Here is a 23,902-nt window from a genome sequence, read left to right as displayed (position 1 = left end):
TTGCATAACATCACGCTAACGCATAATATTATAATCTACAAAAGTGATTTTTAAATCATACTTTCTTAGTATGATTATGAAACAGATGTTTGCCACCATCCATGTTTTAATATCTATAAGTATCACTTTATCAAAAGTCAAATTCAGAGTTCCAGGCCAAAATTGAATAGGCCTATGGTCAATAATTCAGTGCTGAACATTGAAGAATAAAAACAATATAAGAATTTAACGCATCTTGAAACATTTATTTAGCTGTAGTGTAGGCTGTAAAATGTTTGTCATAATAATAAAGTCTAACCAGGAAGTGGATTCTAACTTTGGCAAGTAGGACACCAAGGATAAAAAATATATTTAAAAAATCGGTGAATTATCAAATTCTTTGATCTAAACTTGTCTTCTAAGATGAACAACATATTTTACGAATATGCAGTGATAACCTAGTAAAATAGAGAATCTAGTAGACATAGTTTGTTTCGAAATCTGTGCAATTTTATACCGTTGTATTTCACTTAATTGTCTTTAATTTTGCCTTAATTTATCATGCGTCAGCGGTGTCTGAATTTCACACACTGCCGTGCAGCTTCCATTTCCAGTTATTTGTGCACCCGACGACTGCACACAATGTGTTTTCCTGATCCTTCCTTCGAAGCTTTCATTGTAGATCAATATGTCTGAATCACTCAATTTGTCCAAAAGAAAGGCATTAAAAGCCGCTGAAAGACTTTTTCACACAGTGAGTAAACAATCACAATATTAGCGCGGCGCCAGCGGTCGCCGGCCGCGGCGCAGCGGCCGCGCCCGGCTAACTATGCGCGATGGGTACGCTAGGCTGCTGAGCTGCAAGTGCAACTCGCTGGGTAGCTAGCTCGCTGGAAGCCCCCGTTGGCCCCCAGTTATGGCGACCGTTATAGCGCCGCTAGCGGCGGTAGGTGAATAGGTCATCGAAATTGAATCGGTCTATATCCGTGTCGATATGGCTTGTGTTGTATTTTGTATAATTGTCTGTTCATCAGTTATGTGTGTGAGCTCCCCTATTTACCAGATACACACATCTCATCTTTACTTTTGGCGTCATCCATTCATGGCATCATGTGTGGTAACGTCTGTTGGTACGTAATTCCGTCGCGCATGTGTACGAATGGCTTTGATTCTTGTTCGTTCTTACTTCCACACTCCCTGAACGCATGGAGGAAACGATATCTCCCGGTTCCGCCTTGCCTTGATTTTGTGCTAAGACTTTGTGCGGTCCAGAGAGACAACTGGGTTAATATATTCCTAATTAGTCAATCAACCTCATCATGCTAGTTGCCAGTAATTGCGACCACTGTTCCTGTAGGAAGACAAAGTATTGTATGGTTTGTGTTCACATCTGAAAGAAAATCTCGTGCAGCGTGGCTGCCATCATATCACGTGGTAGACGTTCACATTCGCGTTCGCAGCATTCTTCTGTCCCCAACGTCACCCCTTCACATTCGAAAACCAATCAATAAGCATAATTACCATTCAAATTCAAACAGATTCAAAGTGCCCGTTCACATTATTGAAGTCGAATCAAAAACCTCTTTATTCCAAGATGTGTTTCTGTTGTTGTTTGGTTTTGTTTTGAAGGTTTCCCTACCAGGTGTTCACACGTAATTACTTTAGTTTGATGCTTATAATACAAAACACTGATTACATGTTAGCAAGTGGAAACAGACATATAAAATACCACTCCTGCATTTTCACGTTCCTTTTTGCACATTAAGTCCTTATTGGTGAAATTTGTAAGACGTTACATATTATATATTGTTTATAATAATACTATGATTATATAATAACTCATATCATAGCTTGACGTATGAAAAACAAGACCTTTTAATGACGAAGTATTTGCCTCGTAAAGTGATGTTTCTGTCACCTGATAAGTCTTAGATAAAGTGAATTTGCTATTTGAATGTTAACATGATTTTAGAGAATGGAAGTCAATTACAATAATTCTCCCTCTGTGTTTGTTTATCATTGATTTTATCGGGGTTCCGATGGTGTAATGTCAACAGAAGAAAGACCCCGTTAGTATGCATCATGTTTTTTTTTTTATGCAATGAAATTAAGGAGATATTATCGATAACAATATAACTTGAATGAGATTAATAGATGTATGAATGTAACTATAACATGTGTGTCCTACATTGCCTTGTGTATTTGACATGGTTATGAATAATCTGTTCCATGTGTGTATTTGTTTAAGTATGTATGATTATAATACAAATACTCAAGACAACGTCCGTTAGCGTACGGTGCGTCTACAACCAAACATATATTTGTCGTTATGCCCGAAACGCATCGAAGCGGAGAAGGGGGTGGGGCATGGTTACGGGGAGATGCAAGGGGAAAAAAAGCGTGACGAAAGGGAAAGGTGAATTGAGACCGAAATCAGTGGAAACAAAGACGTGTGAAGTATTAAGCGAGGGTATAACTCGAACCCAACCCGCTGCCTCAACGTAGCTCAGCCATTGATGGATCGTAGCTTTTAGCCGAGAACGTGGCAGTTCCCCATCTGTTGCTAGAACCACAGGGAGAGTCATCCACCTATATACTGGTCTACTCTGTCCCGGTGCGGGGCCCGGCGCCATGCACGGACCGATGAGATTTGGTGGATGGCGCCCCTCCCCATTAGCTGTATCTGACATGATCTGTTTTTAAACATGACGGCAGGCAATGAAAAGGTGTTGTGCCACTTTGTATAAATGTTTGGCAACAGACAATACATATCTACGATGAATATCATTATACCAAGCGCATGAGTTCCTTGAAACCCCTTCGTAATAACAAAGATTAGCATAGGCGTTATACATATATATATATATATATATATATATATATATATATATATATATATATATGAGTGAGATTAGACGTGTATCTCTCCCTCTCTCTCATATATATATATATATATATATATATATATATATATATATATATGTATATACATATAGTTATATGCATCTACCTTCTTTGTCGTTCCTGGAAATAAGATATTTTTGCGTACTTCATTAATATGTGAACAAATCATTACGCTCTAGATGTAAAACAGCGATAATAATAACAATAACAACGATTTTAAAGAATGCATGCTTAAGGCTGTGACCTGACTGCATTTTGCTCGAATTGCAAAATCACAGAAGAAAATTTTAGTCGCATGTGTATTGTCTGGTATGAGATTATGGCAACGCACACAGCACTCGATGATAAAAATCTTGTTTCTTTGTTTCATTTTGTATGCTCTTTCTTTTTGAAACATGAATAGTGACGGGTTCCTGAAAAGAGAATGTGAGTTGATTTGTAATTGCAGAACACTTGTCATGGCCTTGTGTTCTTATTCTAATATTTTGTTTGTGAAAAAGAGGTCCACTTACGTATCAATTTTCATACAAAGTGACAACAGCTCATCAAATGGTCACATTGTGAGCTCGTCTTATAGAATGAGATGAAGGAATCGAAGAAACTTTTCCTTCTTACCATTTGTCTGATAACAAGAGTTTTGCTGATAACACTGTAATATCCTTCACGTCATATCGTTGATGTCTATAAACATTATATATATATAAAAAAAAAAGCTTGACCAGGTTGACAGTGAGGAAAGTAGTTTGTCATTTTGTTTGAATTATCAATATATTACTACAGAGCAGTCATGGTAGAAGTGGAAAAGACAATACATGTACTTGGTTTCATGCTAATCATCTGTTGTAGTTCTATATGTGTTTTATAGAACTATATTATACGATGTATATATAATCTATATGTATATATATATATAGATAATTAATATCATATGTTTCCTTGTTGTTACGACAGGATAGATAAACTAATGAAATTTGTTTATACACTCAATATGTTGTTGAAACAGATTGCTCTCAACCCTGTTACCTTCTCCTTCCCTTGTTTGAATATACTAATAGGTACAAACAGTCTCTGATGGGAGGGAGAGACTTAGCCTCTGATGATGTCATACCGTCGTCACGTCAGACCGTCCCCACTCACCTTGGTGAAGCCGTAATCGCGGCCTACTCCAAGAGAAGACATGGGGTCGAACGAGGTTGTGTCAACTTCGCCAATCATTGTTCCGCCAATCATCATGCATAATTCAAACGGCGAATTCATGGGAATGAATAATTCAGGAGCGGGAGAGATTAAGAGAGAAAGGGAGAGAGGAGGAGATGGAGGGAGAGAGAGAGAGTGAGTAGGCAAACACGTGGTGTTAAGAGACGCTCTGCATTGACTTCAACACATATGGTTTCATTCATAAGGAAAACAAGTTTCGTACACCACCCCACCCCACCAAGCTCCTCGTGGAATGTCGCACAAACCAACGTGGTTGTGCTGTCTTCCAGGGTAACGCGGAGCAGAGACTCGCGACTGGCAGGACCGCGTTGTTACTTCGTGCTTCCTGTTCTACCCCTCACCGCCCCCCCCCCCTTTCCTCCCAATCTCTCTCTCTCTCTCTCTCTCTCTCTCTCTCTCTCCTCCTCCTCCTCCTCCTCCTCCTCCTCCTCCTCCTCTCTCTCTCTATCTATCTATCTATTCATATGTAACTCTCTGTTTCTCCGTCTATCTGCTTCTCTCCCTCTTGCTCTCTGTATTTGTATAATACATGTATATGAATACACGTATTGTATGACATGTATATTATGTATATATACATATGTGTATATATGTATACATGTATATATGTATATATATATATATATATATGTGTGTGTGTGTGTGTGTTTGTGTGTTTGTGTGTGTGTGTGTGTGTGTGTGTGTGTGTGTGTGGTAGTTTGGTCAGAGAGAGATAAACAAAGAGATCGATGTATTTTACTAATAATTATTTTATAGACAATACATAATGCTTTATACGTTTGAAAACCTGAAATCATTAATAATTTTGTAATGATTATTACAAGAAGAGTAACAACGATGACAACGCAAATCATAGAGATAACAATGACGAATAGCAAATAATAACAATCATAATATGACTATTATGAAGCGAAATTTTTCGATCCTTAGAATCGTCATCTAAATCATGTTGATCAAGACATAATCTAGTCTACATTCTTTTTCAAGAAAAAAAAATGAAAGTACTGACAACTTATCTACAATCTTTGATTACATTAATCAAACTGTATTGAGCAAAGAAAATCTTCTCAAAATATGATATTTACATTATGCATTCGTGTATAGCATCGGTAAAATCATTTCCAAGTGCCCTACTTTAGATGGACATAATTATTTGAAGAAAAGCACACACGATCCATAAGTATGTTTTGTGAGCGTGTTTCTGTGTGCGCATGTAAGTACGTGTGTATATTTGTGTGTGTCCGTGCTTATTTCTATGTGTGTGTGATGAAGGTGCATGCGTATATATCCAGTCGATTTTACGGTTTTCACAGTTTTGCACAAACGCACCTACTAAAAATCATCCAAAGTGATCGGCTGGGAGTGGAGTCTACATGTCAATTCCGGCGATGACAAATCGGCAGCGTCAGGGAGGGAACAGGCCACTCAAAGCCAGCCTACCGTAATGAAGATAATGTGTCTGTTGAAGTCTCCTCTCGTAGTCGCACGCGGGTCGTTGCAGCCGTGATCAATGTCGACGTCGCTAATGCGCTGTGATAAAACGACACGGTCAGAGCAGGAGCGGTGTTTCCGAGCTGTTCGTCCGACTTGTCACCAGTCGCTCTCGATTCCCTTTCCGAATTTTTGCTCGGAGGAAACGGAGTGAAAGCATGCGTGAAAAGGGACAAAGAGAACTGCGGAAAGGATAGATAGGAGGAATACATATTTTTTATATCACATATATATACATATATATATATATATATATATATATATATATACATATATATATATATATATATATATATATATATATACATTAAGTAGTAGCATTGTAGTCTTGTGAGCGTTATGAGTTGTTTTTTGTAGTGATTTCAAGCATAATTATTATATGTGAGTCCTTCACAAGCATGATGTAACGAATGAGTAATATTATTCAATATCTATCCTTTTTTTTTCTCTTTGCACAATACGCAGTTCTTCATGTTCTTGTTGCTGGATCGTGAAGCACTTTGTATAACTCATAAAATAATGTACGACATGTTTGGTGTCACTGCTGTAATCAAAGGTTTTCCAATGCCATTCCATGAATAACAGCTTTTACGATGAAAGTACAAACATCTGTCTTTCTTAAATCTAGCCCTCATACCAAATTTTGAATGACCGTTTTGTTGGAATTTGCATACTGCATATATTCCATTGACGACATACTTTTATATCACTGTAACCTTCATTTTCAGTACTGCATATATAAGCAAGGTTCATAACAGGTGCAGCCCCTCTACCTTTCTCGTCGAAAGACTGTCATTTGCTGATGGTGAAGGTAACTGCATTAAATCTATTTCTGAACGTTATATATGTATACATGTATATATATAAACACATCTAAACACTTAGTACGCATCAGAAATGTAAGTATAAGTTTAAAAGCATCCGGTTTTGGATTCACACGTTTTCAAAGCAGTGTAGATAAATAAAAACGTAGATAGAAAGATAGACACAGGATAGATAAATGAATAAATCAATAAATGAATAAAAAGAGTGTCAGTGTATGTGTGTGTGTTTTTGTGTATGTGCGTGTGTGAGTGTGTGTGTGTGTATGTGTGTGTGTGTATGTACGTCGGTGTGAGCCTACAGGATATATAGATGGATAAACAGATAGTGTGTTTCCGTGTATGTGTTTGTGTGTGTGTGTGTGTGTATGTGTTTGTGTGTGTGTGTGTGTGTGTGTGTATGCGTGTGCGTGTGGGTGTGAACGTAAAGGATAGATAGATAATGGGAAGAGAGAAAAAAAGAGAAAGTGGATAAGTGAAGGAAAAGATGGATTGACCGAGGAAAGATTGCCTGGGAATCTACGCCAAAATTAGCTCACTTTTCGCTGCGTAACCCGAGAACCTGTGACGGGCAAGTGTTAAATCAACAATGAAAGATACCAGCACGGAACTTGTAACTCGGGGGCGACATCGCCGAAACCAGACCCCGTCGTCGCCCTGAGTCGTGAGAGGATGGGATGTCATGGAAACCGTGTCTGCTCCTCCGCATCTCCATCATCCATGCCTGTCATCCATCGTGGAAATTCGCCTTCTTCCCGCCATATCCTCTCCCTGCAATCCTTGTGCTGTAAATCCTACAAAGAAAAATATTCGTCCGTCAGTCTTTACTGAAGTAAGACGTTTTCGTAATCTCGAGGAAAAATATTGTCTTCAACCTTTCAAACTTAGGTTAGTCACTGATTGTACGATTTTTTTTTTCTATGAATTGAATTATATTTTGTTTTATGTTTCTCATTTTTGGTTATTTCTGCAAAGTGTGTATGTGTTAAGCAATGTCCCTTATTTCATTGAACACAATGTTTGCATTCACATTGTTTGAATCTTCTTATCCTGATATCAATTTCATGTTAGGACCCCATAGAAGAACAGCCATGTCTTCGTAGACTGAGCTGAATGGGCGATCCTACCGTACACATTAATCGCTTGTTTTTTTCTCTTGCTTTCTTCCCTTTTCCGTATATGATATAGTTCTATTTTTTTTTAGCATATATTCTTCTTTTGATTATATGTTTGTATATTGCTTGTCATACTTTTACTGTACTCTTTTTTTTTGTTTGCATGAATTTATGGTGAATAAATAAATCAAATCAAATCAAATCACATAATAACACTATTGAGTCTCTTTGCCTTTTGTGATACACTCGTGAACACTGATGAATGTTCTTTTCATTATACATGTATATTAACGCGATATTGTTCACTAGAGTTTGAATTTAGATTTACTTCATTCTACATAGCCGCTAAGAAAGGCACGATTGCTCACAAGGAGCAAGCAAACATGCGGACCAAAGACATTGATTTTCGTCAATTTCGCCTGGATAACCTTGCTAAGAGTAGCTTGTGCCAAGGTAACACCACTGCTGACGTCTTACTCGAACTGGAAACCTCAATATTGATAGTCTGTGGTCATATTGTCCTCTGTATCAGCACAGCTTCTTAATTTACCGTTACTCAGGGACCGATTTTAACAGCAACTTAGAAAACAGACAGACAGACAAACACACACAGTATAGTGGCATTCTATGCCAAAGACTCGGGCTCGATTCCCGGAGGAGACCAATTTTGAACTCGTGCACGTTTTCAATAAAAAGTAGGAAGAGTAAAAGGAGCAATAATTTCAAAGCAACGCACCAATTTCATTTTCCTCCTCTCTCTCTCTCTGTCATATATATATATATATATATATATATATATATATATATATCATATATCATATATATATATATATATATATATATATATATATATATATATCATATACCCACACACAGAAACACAAACAACAAACAATAAAGCAATGACTTTGCTCAGACCACTCTGCAGACTGAAATAATCCTTGGACAATGGACGGAAATTCTAGGAATAGAAAAAGAAAGAGGAGAGAGTAAGTCATTCTACAGTGGGACGAATTCCTTGTTTATCAAACTCGATAAATAGTTATCATTTCCTCTCCCAGTGTATGTTTTCATTTCCCCAGGTCTTTTGCCGTACCGAGTTACCTCCGTTTTATCCAAAATAATTTTGATATCAGCTTGTGTGTATAGTGGTCTACTCGCGCACGCAGAGCCCACATGCGTAGATACGTATTTGTGAAAGCACAATCATGTATAGGCAAGAAAAAAAAAAACAAGCAATAAAGGCCTATCTAAGCTTTCGTTCAAGCTTTTCAAATTTTTCTTTTCTGGTTTTATTCGATTATTTCTTTCCTTTTTTAGATAGAGATGGGAAGCTGCTTCTAATTGTGACTTTTATTTTTGAGGTGAGAAAGTGGTGTAAACTGAACACAAAACGAGGGAACAGAAGACAGCTAAAGTGGTTGACAGTGGTGGATATATTGCAACAAATTGGACACAGAAGGCACAAGCGCGCTTGCGCTTGCACACCAAACACACACACACACACAAACACACACACACACACACACATACACACACGCACACGCACACACTTTCACCATTATCACAAGCACATCCATTCGCCAAATATTCATTCATGCTGAAAAAGTACAGACAATAGTAAGATAAATGGATTCAATCAGGTAAAGTTAAATAACTCCTCTAATTACGGAATCATGCATTAATGTTCTTCACGCAGTCTACAATACCCACTTCCCCTCCCTTCCCCCACCCACACAATCTGCCACTACCTGGAAAGATGGTGCAAGCATAATTATGATCTCCATCTCTACCCCCCCCCCCCACCCCCCCCCCCCACACACACACACACACACTTTCTCATTCTGTCTTAAAACATCATCATTCACTCTTTGGATATGATTTGTAGTTTAGGTTAAGATTGTAATTTGCATTTGCACTATTTTTGGCGTATGCTGAAAACCTTCAATAACGTCAACTTGTACAATATTTTTCGGATTTTGATTAAAAACACACAATATTTGTGGTCTCATCCCTGAGTAATTGAATCATTTTTCTTTATTCAGAAAAATTACAAAAAGATCAAGTCATCTCTGTGTTTTTCGAATGTCTCAAATATGTTTTTTAGGTGCAATTCACTGAGCACGAACACTCTTTCGGATTCTGATATATTACTTGGAAAAAAAACACGCATAAAGATTTACGAAGGATCATAGATACGAGATATTGCATGAAGAATGCTGTAAGATCGTACAACAATAATCATGTTGGTATAAACTTGTGACACTTTGTTTCATAATGTTTTGACGTGAAACAATCTTTATTTTCTATATTTCTGTATTCTATGCTATCATTTCTCCCAACAATCCCATGACACACAAACGGAAACACACATACTAACATAAATTGTTATGTATGTAGGCATATATATATATATATATATATATATACATTCCTTTTTTCATTTCGATTCAATTACATTTTATTTCCATCCAACGACAGGTCATGCAAAAGACAATGTATACATTTGACTAATTACGTTGTTTAACAACAAACTATAATGCATACATACATTATATGAAAATTTAGCACCTACATAATTCATACATACATGCATAACATTGTATACTGTACAGGGTACATACAGATATGCATATTATGTAGATGTCAACGTGACAAGAATTCATGGATACACTCATCACATCGTCATTTTCATAAATTTCTCATGATCCTACTCTAAGACGTAACCATCTCTGCCACAATATGCCGCATTCTTTCCACCGTCGCATCTTACTGTTCATCCCACCGCTTATCGTCATCCCATCCCTTTCCACCTTACCCCCCCTCCCCTATTTTTGTCGTCCATCTTCCCCTCCATCTTCCCCCTCCCTCTCTCCTTCTATCACACACACACACACACACACACACACACATATATACACACACACACTCTTTCTTTCCCAACGTATTCTCCCCCTCCCTGTAGAATCCACTGATCCCCCTTCTTTCCTTGCCCGTAGATCTTCCAATATTCTCTCCTGCGTCTTTAAGAAAGAAGTAGAAGATGAGGAGGAAAAAATGTCGGTTTGCTAGCTCCAGCATTTGACACGATATTGCAGGGGTCAGCCACCGAAGGCGGGTATTCCTCCACGGAGCGGGCTGCTGTCACGAACCGACCCGGCCGCCACTCGATCAAATTTCCGACGAAGCCGCTGATGGAATTAACTCGCAGGACATGTGTGACTTGTCTTTGGACGGTGGACGCTTCGGTCGTATAAGAACGGAGAAAAGAGAAAAAGAAGAACAAGAAAGATTGTGTGTGTGTGTGGGGGGGGGGGGGTTCACGTGAACATAAGGAACGCGGAGAAACTCTAATAAATTTGTCCGTCTGTGTGTGTTACTCCACATAAACGCACTGTCATTTGGTGTGAGGTTATTCGACGTGTGTGCGCAAGTCGTCGTGTGCAACCGTGTTTTCCCGCTCACTGATTGTGTGTGAGCACACTTTTATTCAGTGCTGTATCACCACCACACGGAAAATCTCTTCAACGTTTGGTTCTCTCAGATGGACACCGTACTTCTCGTTTGTGTGATTTTTAAATCAAAGAATCCAAGTCAAGTGATAACCAGCTGTGAAATGTCAATTAATTGTTCCAGTTTTGTCACTCTCTCATGTGCACAATAACGTTTTGCTGTTTACAAACAGTAACAACATTGATAACAACGATTAGGATGAAAACGTATCATAAAATCCTGAGGAGTGTTTTAATGTGTACACACGAAAGTCTTTAATTCCTGGATGCTGCAAAAACATACCCCTCCCTCTACACAAGACATGGAGAAGTTCGAAGTTGCATAGGAATTATTTCATATCAATAAACCTTGCTTTTGTACATCTAAAACAGTTGTAATAATTGAAGGGTGTGCACATTAAAACAATCTGACGCTTCAGCGTCAATAGGATTCTCACGTAAAATATGTAAAAACTTTAGAGTACGTTTCAGTGCAGAATATTCCTCCTATACAGACTAAGAAAATGTGCCACGTCCTGCAATACCGCTGACTTGGTATCATTAAAAAGCTTGAAGTCTGATCAGTTATATCATGACATGCTAAAAGTTGATGTGATGTATGTGATTTGCGATTTGCGATTTTTTATTCAACACTTTCAGTAAAAACAGAGGAAGGATACAGAAAATGTACAACACGATGCGCATCAGTATAACATTACGAATATGCTATACATTTGAAAGTGTTCTGTGCGTACTGTAATAATTGTCCTTGGCCCCATTTCATATCTTCCGTAGATATCCTATATGCCTGGTTTATTGTACATTAATACATGAAATATGTGGAAAAATGGGCAAACGATTTTTGTAATGTTCCAGTTTTCCTTGTCTTTACTGTTTCATATCATCTATGTCATGTTCATGTTTGTTTAATGTTTGCTTCCACTTGTCCCTCTTTCTTTCTTTTTGCAAGAGGGTCTTTTTAGAGACTTGAATTTGCTTTTTCTTCTTTCCTTCTCCGTCTGTCTGTCTGTCTATCTATCTGTCTCCCCTTCCCCTCTTTCTCCATCTTCTCTTAGTCCGTCTCTCCCTCTCTCTCTCACACACACTGATTATTCCTTTGGTTCCCTATATCTATTTAGTCTTCTATCTATTTTGAGTCTCTCTCTCTCTCTCTCATATTAATATCTCTGTCTGTTTTTCTGTCTCCTTCCCTCCCTCTCTCTCTCTCATATCACACATACTATCTCTCTCACTGTGTGTGTCTGTCTGTTTCTCTGTCTGTCCGTCTGTCCGTCTATCTCTCTCTTTCCCTCTCTCAGCAATCCTTTCGGCAAATGACCCGAGCTAGATTATGGTTAATCTGCGGCTCAGAAATGACGACCTTTGCGTCTCCACCACTCCTTTGTCCCTCACCACGCCTTTAATTCTGCCGGACGTGACCACTTGAAGTAGCCAAATTCATCCTCGATACTCGAAAGCTCTCCTTCTTTTACTGCTTTTTATCCCATTCCTCCCACTTTTTTTCTCTCCTCTCTGTCCTCTTCTATTTAAACCTAACATCTCCACTTTTTAGCTACATGCTCTTCATTGACATGTAATGTGATACCGGTTTCATACCGCCACAAAGCCGCGTGAAGATCAGCGCTGAACATTCGCACGCCAAAGAGGCGCGCGCGGGAAAAAAAGGCACAAACATCTCCTCTTGCTACTGTCGTAGTCAGCACGTCTTTATTCACGGTAGGCGCAAAAAGAGGCGGGAAGGCTTTTATTGCGGTGCATGTCTTCGGGTTGGTAATTGAATTATAATCAGGCCTGAGATTCATAGGAGTTCCCTTCTCCCTTGCAGTTGACAACTTTGCGACGTTAGTACACTTAATCTCGATTGTGTTGTCTTTTCTGATTATTTCGATAGCAATTTGGGCGGGCATAACTGTGGTATTACCAAGTGTAACCACGTGTAAGTTGTTCATGTAGCTCTCTCTTCCTCTCTCTCTCTCTCTCTCTCTCTCTTCCTATCTACCTTCCGCTCCCTCTATATCACCCTTTCCAACACTCGTTCTTAACAATCCATGCAATAATAATGGCGACCAACGCATCTTCTCTCCTCCTCACCTCAACGAATGAGTGACATCGTTTTCCCGCAATACCACGTTTTCGTTGTCCCATTCCATTATTCACAGGTTAATGTGATAAGTGCTATAATCCGAGATTGAATTTTCGTCGTGCAAAGCCCGCTACACTCCTAGGCAAGTCAGCTTTAAGTGTTGTACTGGAGCAATGGACACGGCTTCCACGAGAGGGAATCATTTGGCGAACTCTTCCTAATGAGCAAGACAAACATGTATATCTATGTGTGGGACTGACACGATCGCATGGGGTGCTCGGCATGGCCGGCTGATTAATGTGATTACTGACTAATCCCAGCGATTGACGCACTCAGCCTCGGCGGGAGGTTTGTGGCTGGCAAAATCGGGATGAAAATATCTCTAACATCCTCTCCCTCTCTCTCTCTTTCTTTCCCCATTATCAAATAATCATGTTCTTATTTTCGATATGTAGGCTACCATTGCCATCACTCACATATCTTGTGATAGGTCTACTTTACTAACAAGTAAGAAAACATAATTACGTCAAACAACAAGTGAATACATACATAAGCATAACTGACTCTCGAAAAAGTGTTGATATCTTAAAAGTAATACAGGTTAGCACGTTAATGCAAGTTAATTTTAATAAATGCAGTAGTCAAGGGATTAACATAGATTTTAAATGCTTCTATAGGCCCAGTAGCAAGAGTTCAATGTATTTCCCAAGTTCTCTACAGAAGATTTTGATGATCCCCCCGTGCCCTCACCCTGGAGAGTATACAGAATGCCATCGTTTGTTGTAGGCTGGTGATGTGGTTCAGTCGATAGAGCATCTACCCTGCATCAAATGACTCGGGTTCCAATCCCCATTGAGTCTGGCTGATCAATGTTCTGTGTAATCATACTGTCACCCTTAGTAAGAGGCGAAAACACTCTGTTCCTCGGATCGTCCCGTGTGAGAGGGAATCGAGACTCAACTCACATCAAAGGTCTGACTTCATTCATTTATCGTAACGAGAGCTGCAGGAGGCTAACCTGTAGAAGTGGTCCACCACATACTATACCCAGACTAACCCTGATGGAAAGAACACAGAGTCCCACGGTGTGAACACAATGTTAGTGTGAACTCAGTGTGAACACAATGTCAGTGTGAACTCAATGTGAAATCTCTTCACACTGTTAGATTCGAGCGTTTTAAAGGGAAGCAGTCCAGAGATTTTCACTGCACTGTACTGATAATTAAGAAGAGTAAAAAATATAACCTTTTACCAATTTATACGCGTGGACATCAAAAATTGTCTCCGTACGCGATTTTTAAAAAATAATTCATGCAAGCAATCGTGTAAGAGCCTGCCAAAAGGTGCAACGTCATTGATGCCCTACTCTCAAGTTGATAGCCGTGCCTCAGAAAACCAATTTAAGTGTTCAAAATGATCATATCTGATTTTTTTTTCATAAAATGTGACAATATGTGGTTTTATTATTTCAAACAAAATATTTCAAGCTTATTTATATATACAATTAATATAAAAATAAATAGTAAACATGTATTTATAAATAACTAGGGATGACGAGCAGAACACCGCTGGAAAGAGTTGTGCATCGATGACGTATGACTCTCCGCCAAGACTTGCTCATTTGCAGAGTCACACTTTTTTAACCGAAATGTACGAGCTTATTTGGTGATTTGAAAGTTTGTTGTTGATGAAAGTAGTTCATTGGAGGTACCAACAACAACATATTTTTTTTAAATTTCGTGAGGACTGCGTCCCTTTAACATTGTGAACATATGTGAATGATCAATTCAAAGTGTGAAACAAAACATTACTATATGAACATTTTGTGGAAAAAAAAAACTTACTCCAGTGTGAAATCGATCATCTTCACACTGTTAAATTCGAGTGTTTTCACATAGCCGACTGTGTGAACACACTGTAAACACACTCATGGCACTGGGACACTGTCTTCTTTCCAGATATGCAGGGAGAAAAACTGGCGAATGGTACTGACCCTCATGCAGGGGCTGATCTAGGAATTCTGTAAAGGGGGGGGGGGGCGCGTAACTAATATTTCTGGTGCCACTTCCGGGTTTCATTTCATTTTTTTCTTTTTATTTCTTTTGTTTTTAACGATAAATAAAGGGGGCGTGCGCCTCTTGCGCCCCCTCTGGATCTGCCACTGCTCATGGATCGTCAAGATGACTAGCAATGATTAGCAACATTACATTAGGTACATCTCCGACATTGGCATGACGTAATATATCAACGTTCCATTTGATATAAATGTTATATTTTCTTTATATAGACAGGAAACAATGAAGACGAATATTTTCCCAGTGTATCAAAATCAATGTTCTGTATCAATTTATTAACATAAGATTGCATGGCTGCGCACATCATAGGCACAATAAATCATGTCATCAGGAGTTATATCTTCAGAGATTTTTTATTGTAAAAGTGTCAAACTTGTTTGAATGTTTATTTCGTATTCAGTTTTCTATCCGCTGTGTGTCATGTTATTATAGTATCATGTCATAATTATAGTGTTTGGAAAAATATGAGGAACTAAAGCAGACAAAAAACAGAAACAGTCCTTTTCCGAGAGCAGTTGATATATCAAACATGTTTTTTGTTAATAGTATAAGCATTAACTTTTCGTTCACGTATACAAGTATGGAGAGAATGAAGTTTCTTGTTTTTTGTTGTTTCATTTTTTTTCATCAGAGAAGATGGCTGGATAGCCTATATTCAGCTGTACTACTTGGGTTTTCAATGGATGTGAGGCGGGACCACTTCACAGGGTTAAACACCCTGCTCTTTGCGATGAATGAATGAAGCGGAATCTTTTACGTGCATGACTTGTGACTCTGTCACACACGTGACCTTCATTTCATGTCCTATCCGAGGGACAGAGTGTTCTATCTGTTACCAGCGCGAACGGTGTGATTACAAACAACATTGCTTAGTTAGACTCGGGAATCGAACCCGGGTCCTGTTGATCTAGATGCAATTAACTCGCTACCGACTGAGCCACATCTCCACACTCAATATTACTGATATCATTAATGGGCTGTTTGTTCATTTTCACTTCCAGCGTAATTTGTTGTAAATCTCTTAATGCGGAATTGAGATGGAAGATGTAGTAATTTCCTTTTGCGTGACTATGATGGATGAAGCGTTGTTCTGAAGTTTCTTTCAAATCAACTTAATTTCCTTTTGTGTGACTATAATGGATTAAGCGTTATTCTGAAGTTTCTTTCAAATCAACTAAGACCGTATCAATGACTTTTTACTTGAATAAACAAAGGAGGAAGGGCTGGAGTTAAAAAATAACCCCCCCCCCCCAAAAAAAAAAGAAGCCAAAGTATATCAATTCGAGGAATATTAGCTTATCATCAAGGAGGTTTCGTTTGGTGTCATAGTGATAACAAATATCTTCAGTTTCATGGTAATAGGTGTGGTTTATTTGTTTTTCCATGAAATTCTTTAGACCTTTTTTTTTTCCCTTCTTGATAGAAATTTTTAGACCTACCTTAGTACGAAAACAAAGCAACAACAATAAAAAATGACAGTGGAAAAATTGCTCTGAGATGAAACGTTTTACAAGTTCTATAATGGGAAATTTATGCCTTGACTTTTGTACGTGTGTGTGTGTGTATGTGTGTGTGTGTGTGTGTGTGTGTGTGTTTATGACTTTAGAGTAGATTATGTCGGCTTAAACTCCCATATCTCCCAACATTAGAGACGAACAGGGTGGAAAAGTAGAAAGGGTATTAGCAAAAGGTCAGCAATTAGAACGAGTAATCAAAGTGTACGTGCGTCAAAATCACAATTTAAGTCTGATATAGCGCGAGTTTTTGAGGGAAGTGTACGGAGAGAAAAGCAGCAAGAGGGGAAAAGGGACTCAAGTGGCCATGCGTCACGATCGTCAAAATACCCAAGTTTTCGCTCAGAGACCACATTTGCTGAAGTACGCCCTCACCCATCACACTTTGACACAGTTTTTCGGGCCTGCAAAGCTCATGTCTTTCAAGGCCAAAATGGTAAATTCGCGCCATGTGTCTGAAAACAAGTACGGACGCAAGGTGACAACAGCGTAAACGGGAATTTGAGCCCCCCCCCCCCTCCCATAATTACACACACACACGCTAATATGCTCACAACAGGTACAAGCAGAAACAAACAAACAAACAAAACTGCATGCAAGCTGTGCACGCATACGGTGATACAGTACGTCATTTTCCCCGTTGCGCTTTGTGACATAATATCATATCATATTATATTATATCATATCATATCATATCATATCATGTCATATCATATCATATCATATCATAGTATCATGTCATGATATGATATCATATTATATCATGTCATATCATATCATAATCATATCATTATCATGTCATATCATTATCATATCATATCATATAATCTCATATCATATCATATCATATCACATCATGTCATATCATATCATATCATATCATATCATCACTCCCTTTCTTTGTCATGCCTATCTTTAATTTTATTTTCTGTCTGTTCCGTCTCTGCTTTTGTTCTAGGACTTGTCCTTGTCATAGTCCTTTTTTTTATTTTCTGATTATTTCGCCTGACATCGGGATATCAAAATTTTATACATGGAGTCCTTGACGGATCTTGAGATGCCCTCACCTTCTAGAATGATCCACAAACTTTACAAGCTATGCTTTTCTTGTGAATTCCTCTTTTCCATGTAGAGTTATAAATTGAGATTGTGTTGCTTACTTGTTTGTTTATCCAAACCAGAGTCGATATCATCATAATAATTGTGTTCATGTTTTGTTAAAACTTACGTGATTCAAAGTTCCTTTGAATATTATGTACTCATGTAAGCGTTATGCATATCACTTTGTATGACTTTATATGGAAATAAAATAATTTTGAATTGAATTGAATTGATATCATATCATATCATATCATATCATATCATATCATATCACATCATATCATATCATATCATATCATATCATATCATATCATATAACATATACATACATAAGTATATTATGTTTTTATTTATTTTTCTATTCATTCATTTATTTATTTATCTATTTATATACGATTGTTAATATATCACAGACATGAAGAGAGCATGCTTCTTCATGTCTCTGTTTACAAAGGAACGAGAGTTATTGATCATTCAAAAAAGAGACATTGAGAGAACGGCGAGAAGTGTGAAAACTGGAACAAATATCAGGACAAACTTATCTTTCTTCAAAGACTTAAATGAAATACTGTTATAAATACATAAGCATTAGGCAGAAGGAAAGTATGGTAGAGAGTGTTTTTTTTTTCAGCAGGGCAGCTTAAATCAAGACCAGTGAAGATTTGAAGTGATAGCAAACGTACAAGGGACGGGAACCCAAACGAAACTGTGTCAAAGTAAGAAAAATAGTCCCTCTAAGCTGAAATTATTCAAACACGCTGGTGTACGTTTCGACTGCATTACTCCACGAGCAGGAACGTCCATTATATATTCTTTCTTTTTTTCAGTTCAGAGTGGACACTTAATCCATAGAAACTTCTGCCAAGACGACTTTTTGCCTTTTTTGTAGATATCTCTCCGAAATTAAATTGGATATCCGTAGAGGATTGAAACTCAATTTGAGGAATGGTCCATTAGAGCAGTTGACATTTTCAATCGGTGATTGGGTTGCTTAATTCTTATTTTACTGTCATATATCAAAATATCGTTGATGCCAATGCGATAAAATCCAGTCGAGATGTTGATCTCGGAGGCAGGTCTTAGTTAGCACTACATTCAATTTGACAAGTTAATATTCGTTTAAGATCAAATATCAGGCAGATCATCTTCCCTCTTCTACCTTCTTTAGGCGTCTTCTCTGTGATAATACTTGATATCTGTTTCTGTTCCTCCTCTTTTCCTTTATCTTCTTCACCTTCATTGTAATCTACAGCGATGCTAACTAGCAGCTACCAGTACCACCACTACCACGACATTACAGTAAGTCCTGGTAGTGGTAGTCGGAGAATGAGTTTTCTTCTTCTCTTCCTCTTCCTCCTCCTCCTCCTCCTCCTCCTCCGCCTCCTACTCATATTCCTCCCTCCATCTTCGATGGCAACAACTTGTCCCTCTCCACAGCCTTTACAATCGTCTAAACCATTCTACCAAGCCATCCATTTTTGCCGGCAGCTCCTCCATGATTTTATTTCTGTGCGCAATGGTCCAATATGATATTTAAAAATGTTGTGCATTTAGTACTTATGGAGCCTTTCTGGACATCAGGTCGTTCATCCAATAGCATGCTTGGGCGGATGGCTGCAGTTTCAATTCAAACACTCCTATAATTTGAACGTTGTGGATTTCCTTTGGATAAGAGCGAAAAGACAACATCTCATCGAAACAAACGTCTCTTTGTTGTCTCTTCACCGTAGTGCTCTTGCGTCTTTTCAACACTCACTTATAAGGTCTCTGCTTCGCTTACCCCATCCCAGGTTCCATTCTTCCCTTGCGTGTGTTTACCGTCAGCAAACGGTGGATTTTCCGATAAGCTAGCTTTTGGCCTTTAGGAGAGTTGTTCACTTTCGCGTTTAAAGTCACCCAAATAGCGGCTTTCTTCTTTTGTCTCTGGGTAGCAATATAGGTGCAGAAAGAGGTCCGGCTTAGCCCATCGGCAAACACTCCCTCAAGCCCCCCGTGACCCTTTCGGCATTCCTCGTCGCTTTAACTGCTCCGTTAAGATACCACTCTACGTGTAGGCAAACAGTGGGCCCAATCATAGATGTCCGAGTAGAGCGTATCACATTAACACATACACATCGTGCATCATTATCAACCTCACTCCTACTTTTTCTCTTTTCTAGGGTCGTTTTAACGAATGAAAAATGTACCCCTCGACAACAGCGCAAACAAAGAGAATCTGATGATATCAGACACATGCAAACACATCAGGTAACAGTTAAACGTCTCTCAAGGCCCGACCTGTGTAAAGACATTCCTACAGTTTGTCTACGTCCACATCAAATCAGCAAAACGAAAAAAAAAACATCAAACAAAGCTCGATTTAATTATTCATGTAAATTCTGACAGCATAAATAACTACTTTCGAGATGTCGTACTTTCCTTTCTTAAAACCTTCATCAGCCTCAGATTAAAAATGAATGAGGAAAGTAACCAGACTAGCACACACGCCGGTGAGATTAGAATCTTCATTTTGCGTCAGCATTACACGTCTTCTGGTAGGTAGGATATTCCCTTTATTTACCACAGAGTTTAACCATTTGAATACATCTATTAATAGTTATTCCATGGATAGCGCACCCATCCCATTAAAAACATGCATAGATAAAGTCCTTAACTCGTCATGAATGTCCGTCATGTTTTAACCCCATACCCTTTCAAGCCTCTCATCTTAAACGGTTTGAAAACCACCGTGTCTAAAGTGATATATCACAAAAGATTGAAGAAGATTACTGTGAGGTTTGAGTAAACCAGTTTGTCAAGTATAAGCATATCCCTATTTCTCTTAACTACCAGAACATATTAATATAATACGCACCAATGGTAAAATTCAGACATCATGTTGATGAACAGCTGAAGACGAATTGAATACTAATTGTAATAATTGCATTACGTGTATCATAATCATATTACTATCATTATACATAATGATACCACAGTAGAGTTGCTGTTTTATGCTTTCATATCAGAGAGGGTAAAAAAAAAATGGTTAGGATTGGATAAAGTCCCATCTCCCTTTCATCTGAACGCAAAGCTCGAGATGACGTCAACATTTCTGTGTTTCGTAGATGAGAGTTCGATGACCTCCAGAGTGAAGTACTGTCATGCCTCCTGCCACAGTCATGATCGTACAGAGAGTTTTGTCATCCCCCGCTCTTACGCCTCTTACTGAAGTAAGTTAGTATACTCCGGTATCGTCCAGATCATAAAGAAAGCAGAAATGCTTTTTACTTAGACTTTACAAAAGTTTTGAAGGCTAGATACTATCAAATTATCTGTAACGCATCATTATATTACGATCAAATTTGATTCGTCTGTGTCGTCTTCTTCACGATCACACACACAAAAAAAAAAATACTTCGTGGCCGAGGCATAAAAAATAAAGGGTAATACTTCTACATAGACAGGATGAAAATGGAATAACCGTATTTAGTAAACAACGCACAGAGGATTATTGACTATTTGTAGGCAAATATCTAATTTAACAAAGCTTAATGTTTATGGGGATGTCAAATCCGTATCTTAAGCTTTCACGAATTATTTACTTAAATGTGGGCCCACATTTGCCTTATTTTGACATTTCTTCAGAGGAATGGATTGATTGAATTCCCCCTCCTTTTCTGCTGCAATTCTGAACGATGTCTTTTATATGTCGAAGGTTTCTTCTACGCAAAGCCACTGGCCGACGTGAAGGTCATATTGGGAACTGCAATAATTTGTTTACCGAACGCACGAGGAAGACTGTATCAATAAGATAAGTCATATACCACACAATGATTGCGCAGCGTGGAAATCTAAGATGATAAATTTATGAATGGTAATAATGGGCTCCCTAAACAGGTGAATTGCGTAGAGATGAAGACAAAAATGGGCTGATTTAGCCTAGGAAACATTCACAACAATCCCTCCCATGTTGTTCCATACAATTCAAAGGAATAATACTTAACATCGTAAACACCATACTTCTAAGGAATCATACACAGGTCATTAGCATCATTGCTACACCTATAGAGCAAACCTATTGTACTTCTTTGGGTACATTTTCTTAGGGCAAGCCTTCGTTAGCCTCAACTTTTGGATAATTTCCCTCCATTCTTTGAAGCTAGTGAAACAGCTTATTATGTTCCAGGGGTACAGTACAGTCCCGAACTGGGAACACAGAAAGAAAGAAAGAGGCGAAGGTATGGAAGGGAAAAAAGAGAAAATGAATTAAAAAGAAGAAAAACGGAGAAATGCTGAGGGGAGTTCCGCCGTGGCCGCGGGACGCGCTCTCGTAGATTTCCCTTCCTAGTATGGCTTAATCTGCCCAAGTCCACGATCGGCACAACTCTCGTCAGCGGCAGGAAACGGGCGGCGTGTCGTATTAGAGAGATCCCTGGCTGGCTTCCACTGATGAGGGTTGGTTTGAGGTCGAACGGGACGCCGAATGGTCATTGCCGGACTGCATGTCCTTGCTCGTACAAGGCAGCCGTATAAAAGTGGTACTTTAACGAGACATGTGGTAACACCAAGTCACATTTAAATTATCATGAAGCTGATATAAAGAGGAGAAAGAAGAAGAAGAAGAAGAAGAAGAAGAAGAAGAAGAAGAAGAAGAAGAAGGAGGAGGAGGAGGAGGAGGAGGAGGAGGAAGAGGAGGAAAAAGAAAAGGAGGATGCTGCGAATGAGACGAGAAATGGTCCTCACGGATTAGCACTTTGAAAACAGATCATCAGCTCTAACCCCATAGCATGGGGGCGGGGGGGGGAGGGGTGGGGGAAGGGGCGGAGGATGAAAGAAAGTGAAGATGAAGAAGAAGGAGATGGATCAAATCAAAACTTGAACCATGTGAATCAAATATCTGCAGCATGAAACAGAGGGAGACAAACACTAAGGTCCAAAGCAACCGTTATCACCAGGGCAACCGTTATCACCAGGGCAAGCTCTGGTCCATGCAAATCCAATGACACTTTGTTCTAAGAGAGTTGATCTTTCATTAGAGGCGTCTTAACACAGCCTGGTTGGTAATACAATTAGCGTATGTATATTTCACATAATGTAGGTATGTGTATTATTTTGGGGGGAATACGCGGTTTTCCCATCTGTCCAGATATAATTGTTACTTGTTTACGTATTTATTATAACAGATATTAGTAAGAAGTAGTAATAGTTAGAATGATTATGACCTGACTCATTAAGTCTTGTAATTCATCCCATTTCACTCTATTGAAAACTGCCCATTTTCCCCGCAATGATATCCAACTTTAGGAGGCCTTCTTCATCAGCAGCAGTATCCAATTCCTAACAACCATGACAACTGTTCCTTTCTAGTGGAATTAGTTAAAGATGACCCTGGACATTTCATTCATCAAATTTGGGGGAAAAAACATGCAGGAGACAAGGTCTGGAATGAATATCATCATGTACATTATTGTGGACGTATGAGAAAGGCTCGAGTATTATTAAGTTCTTCTTCGCATTAGAAAAACACAGCTCAGTAATTTTAGTAGAAGTCTGTACAGGATAGCAAATACGAAGGCGTTGATGAAATGTCTCTTGATTTGTTTACGGCATATATATATAAATCATAATCATATATATATATATATATATATATATATATATATATATATATATATATATATATATTTATTTATTTATATATATATGGTTATTATTTATCGCAAATATGTTTGACTATGCAGGGCTAGGGAATGTGTGGTTAGCACAAGGGGGTGGATTTAGTGCTGCATGGATTTCACACCCCTCAAAAGTTAGACTTTTTGATATGTTTAGTCAAGAGTGGAGAGCAGCCACATGGTCAAATAGAATTTGTACAAATTATAGAATGTTTAAGGATAATTTGATGTTTGAGAAGTATTTACAGGTCTTGTGTAAGAAAGATTATATTACATAAAGTAAATTCAGATGTCGATCCAATGGATTACCCGTTAATAAGGGCAGGTTTGATGCAAGCCTGACAGCTGAATTGCATTGTACTATATGTTCATCTGGAGATATAGGGGATGAATTTCATTATATTTTTGTTGGTCCCTTTTTTCACAAGGAGAGAC

The sequence above is a fragment of the Diadema antillarum genome, unplaced genomic scaffold (genome assembly GCF_040938485.1).
Source record: "Diadema antillarum isolate AM-2024a unplaced genomic scaffold, OU_Dant_1.0 seq00000836_RagTag, whole genome shotgun sequence".
Lineage (NCBI taxonomy): Eukaryota > Metazoa > Echinodermata > Echinoidea > Diadematoida > Diadematidae > Diadema > Diadema antillarum.
The sequence above is the reverse complement of the archived record's forward strand: the minus strand, read 5'-3'. Positions refer to the sequence as shown.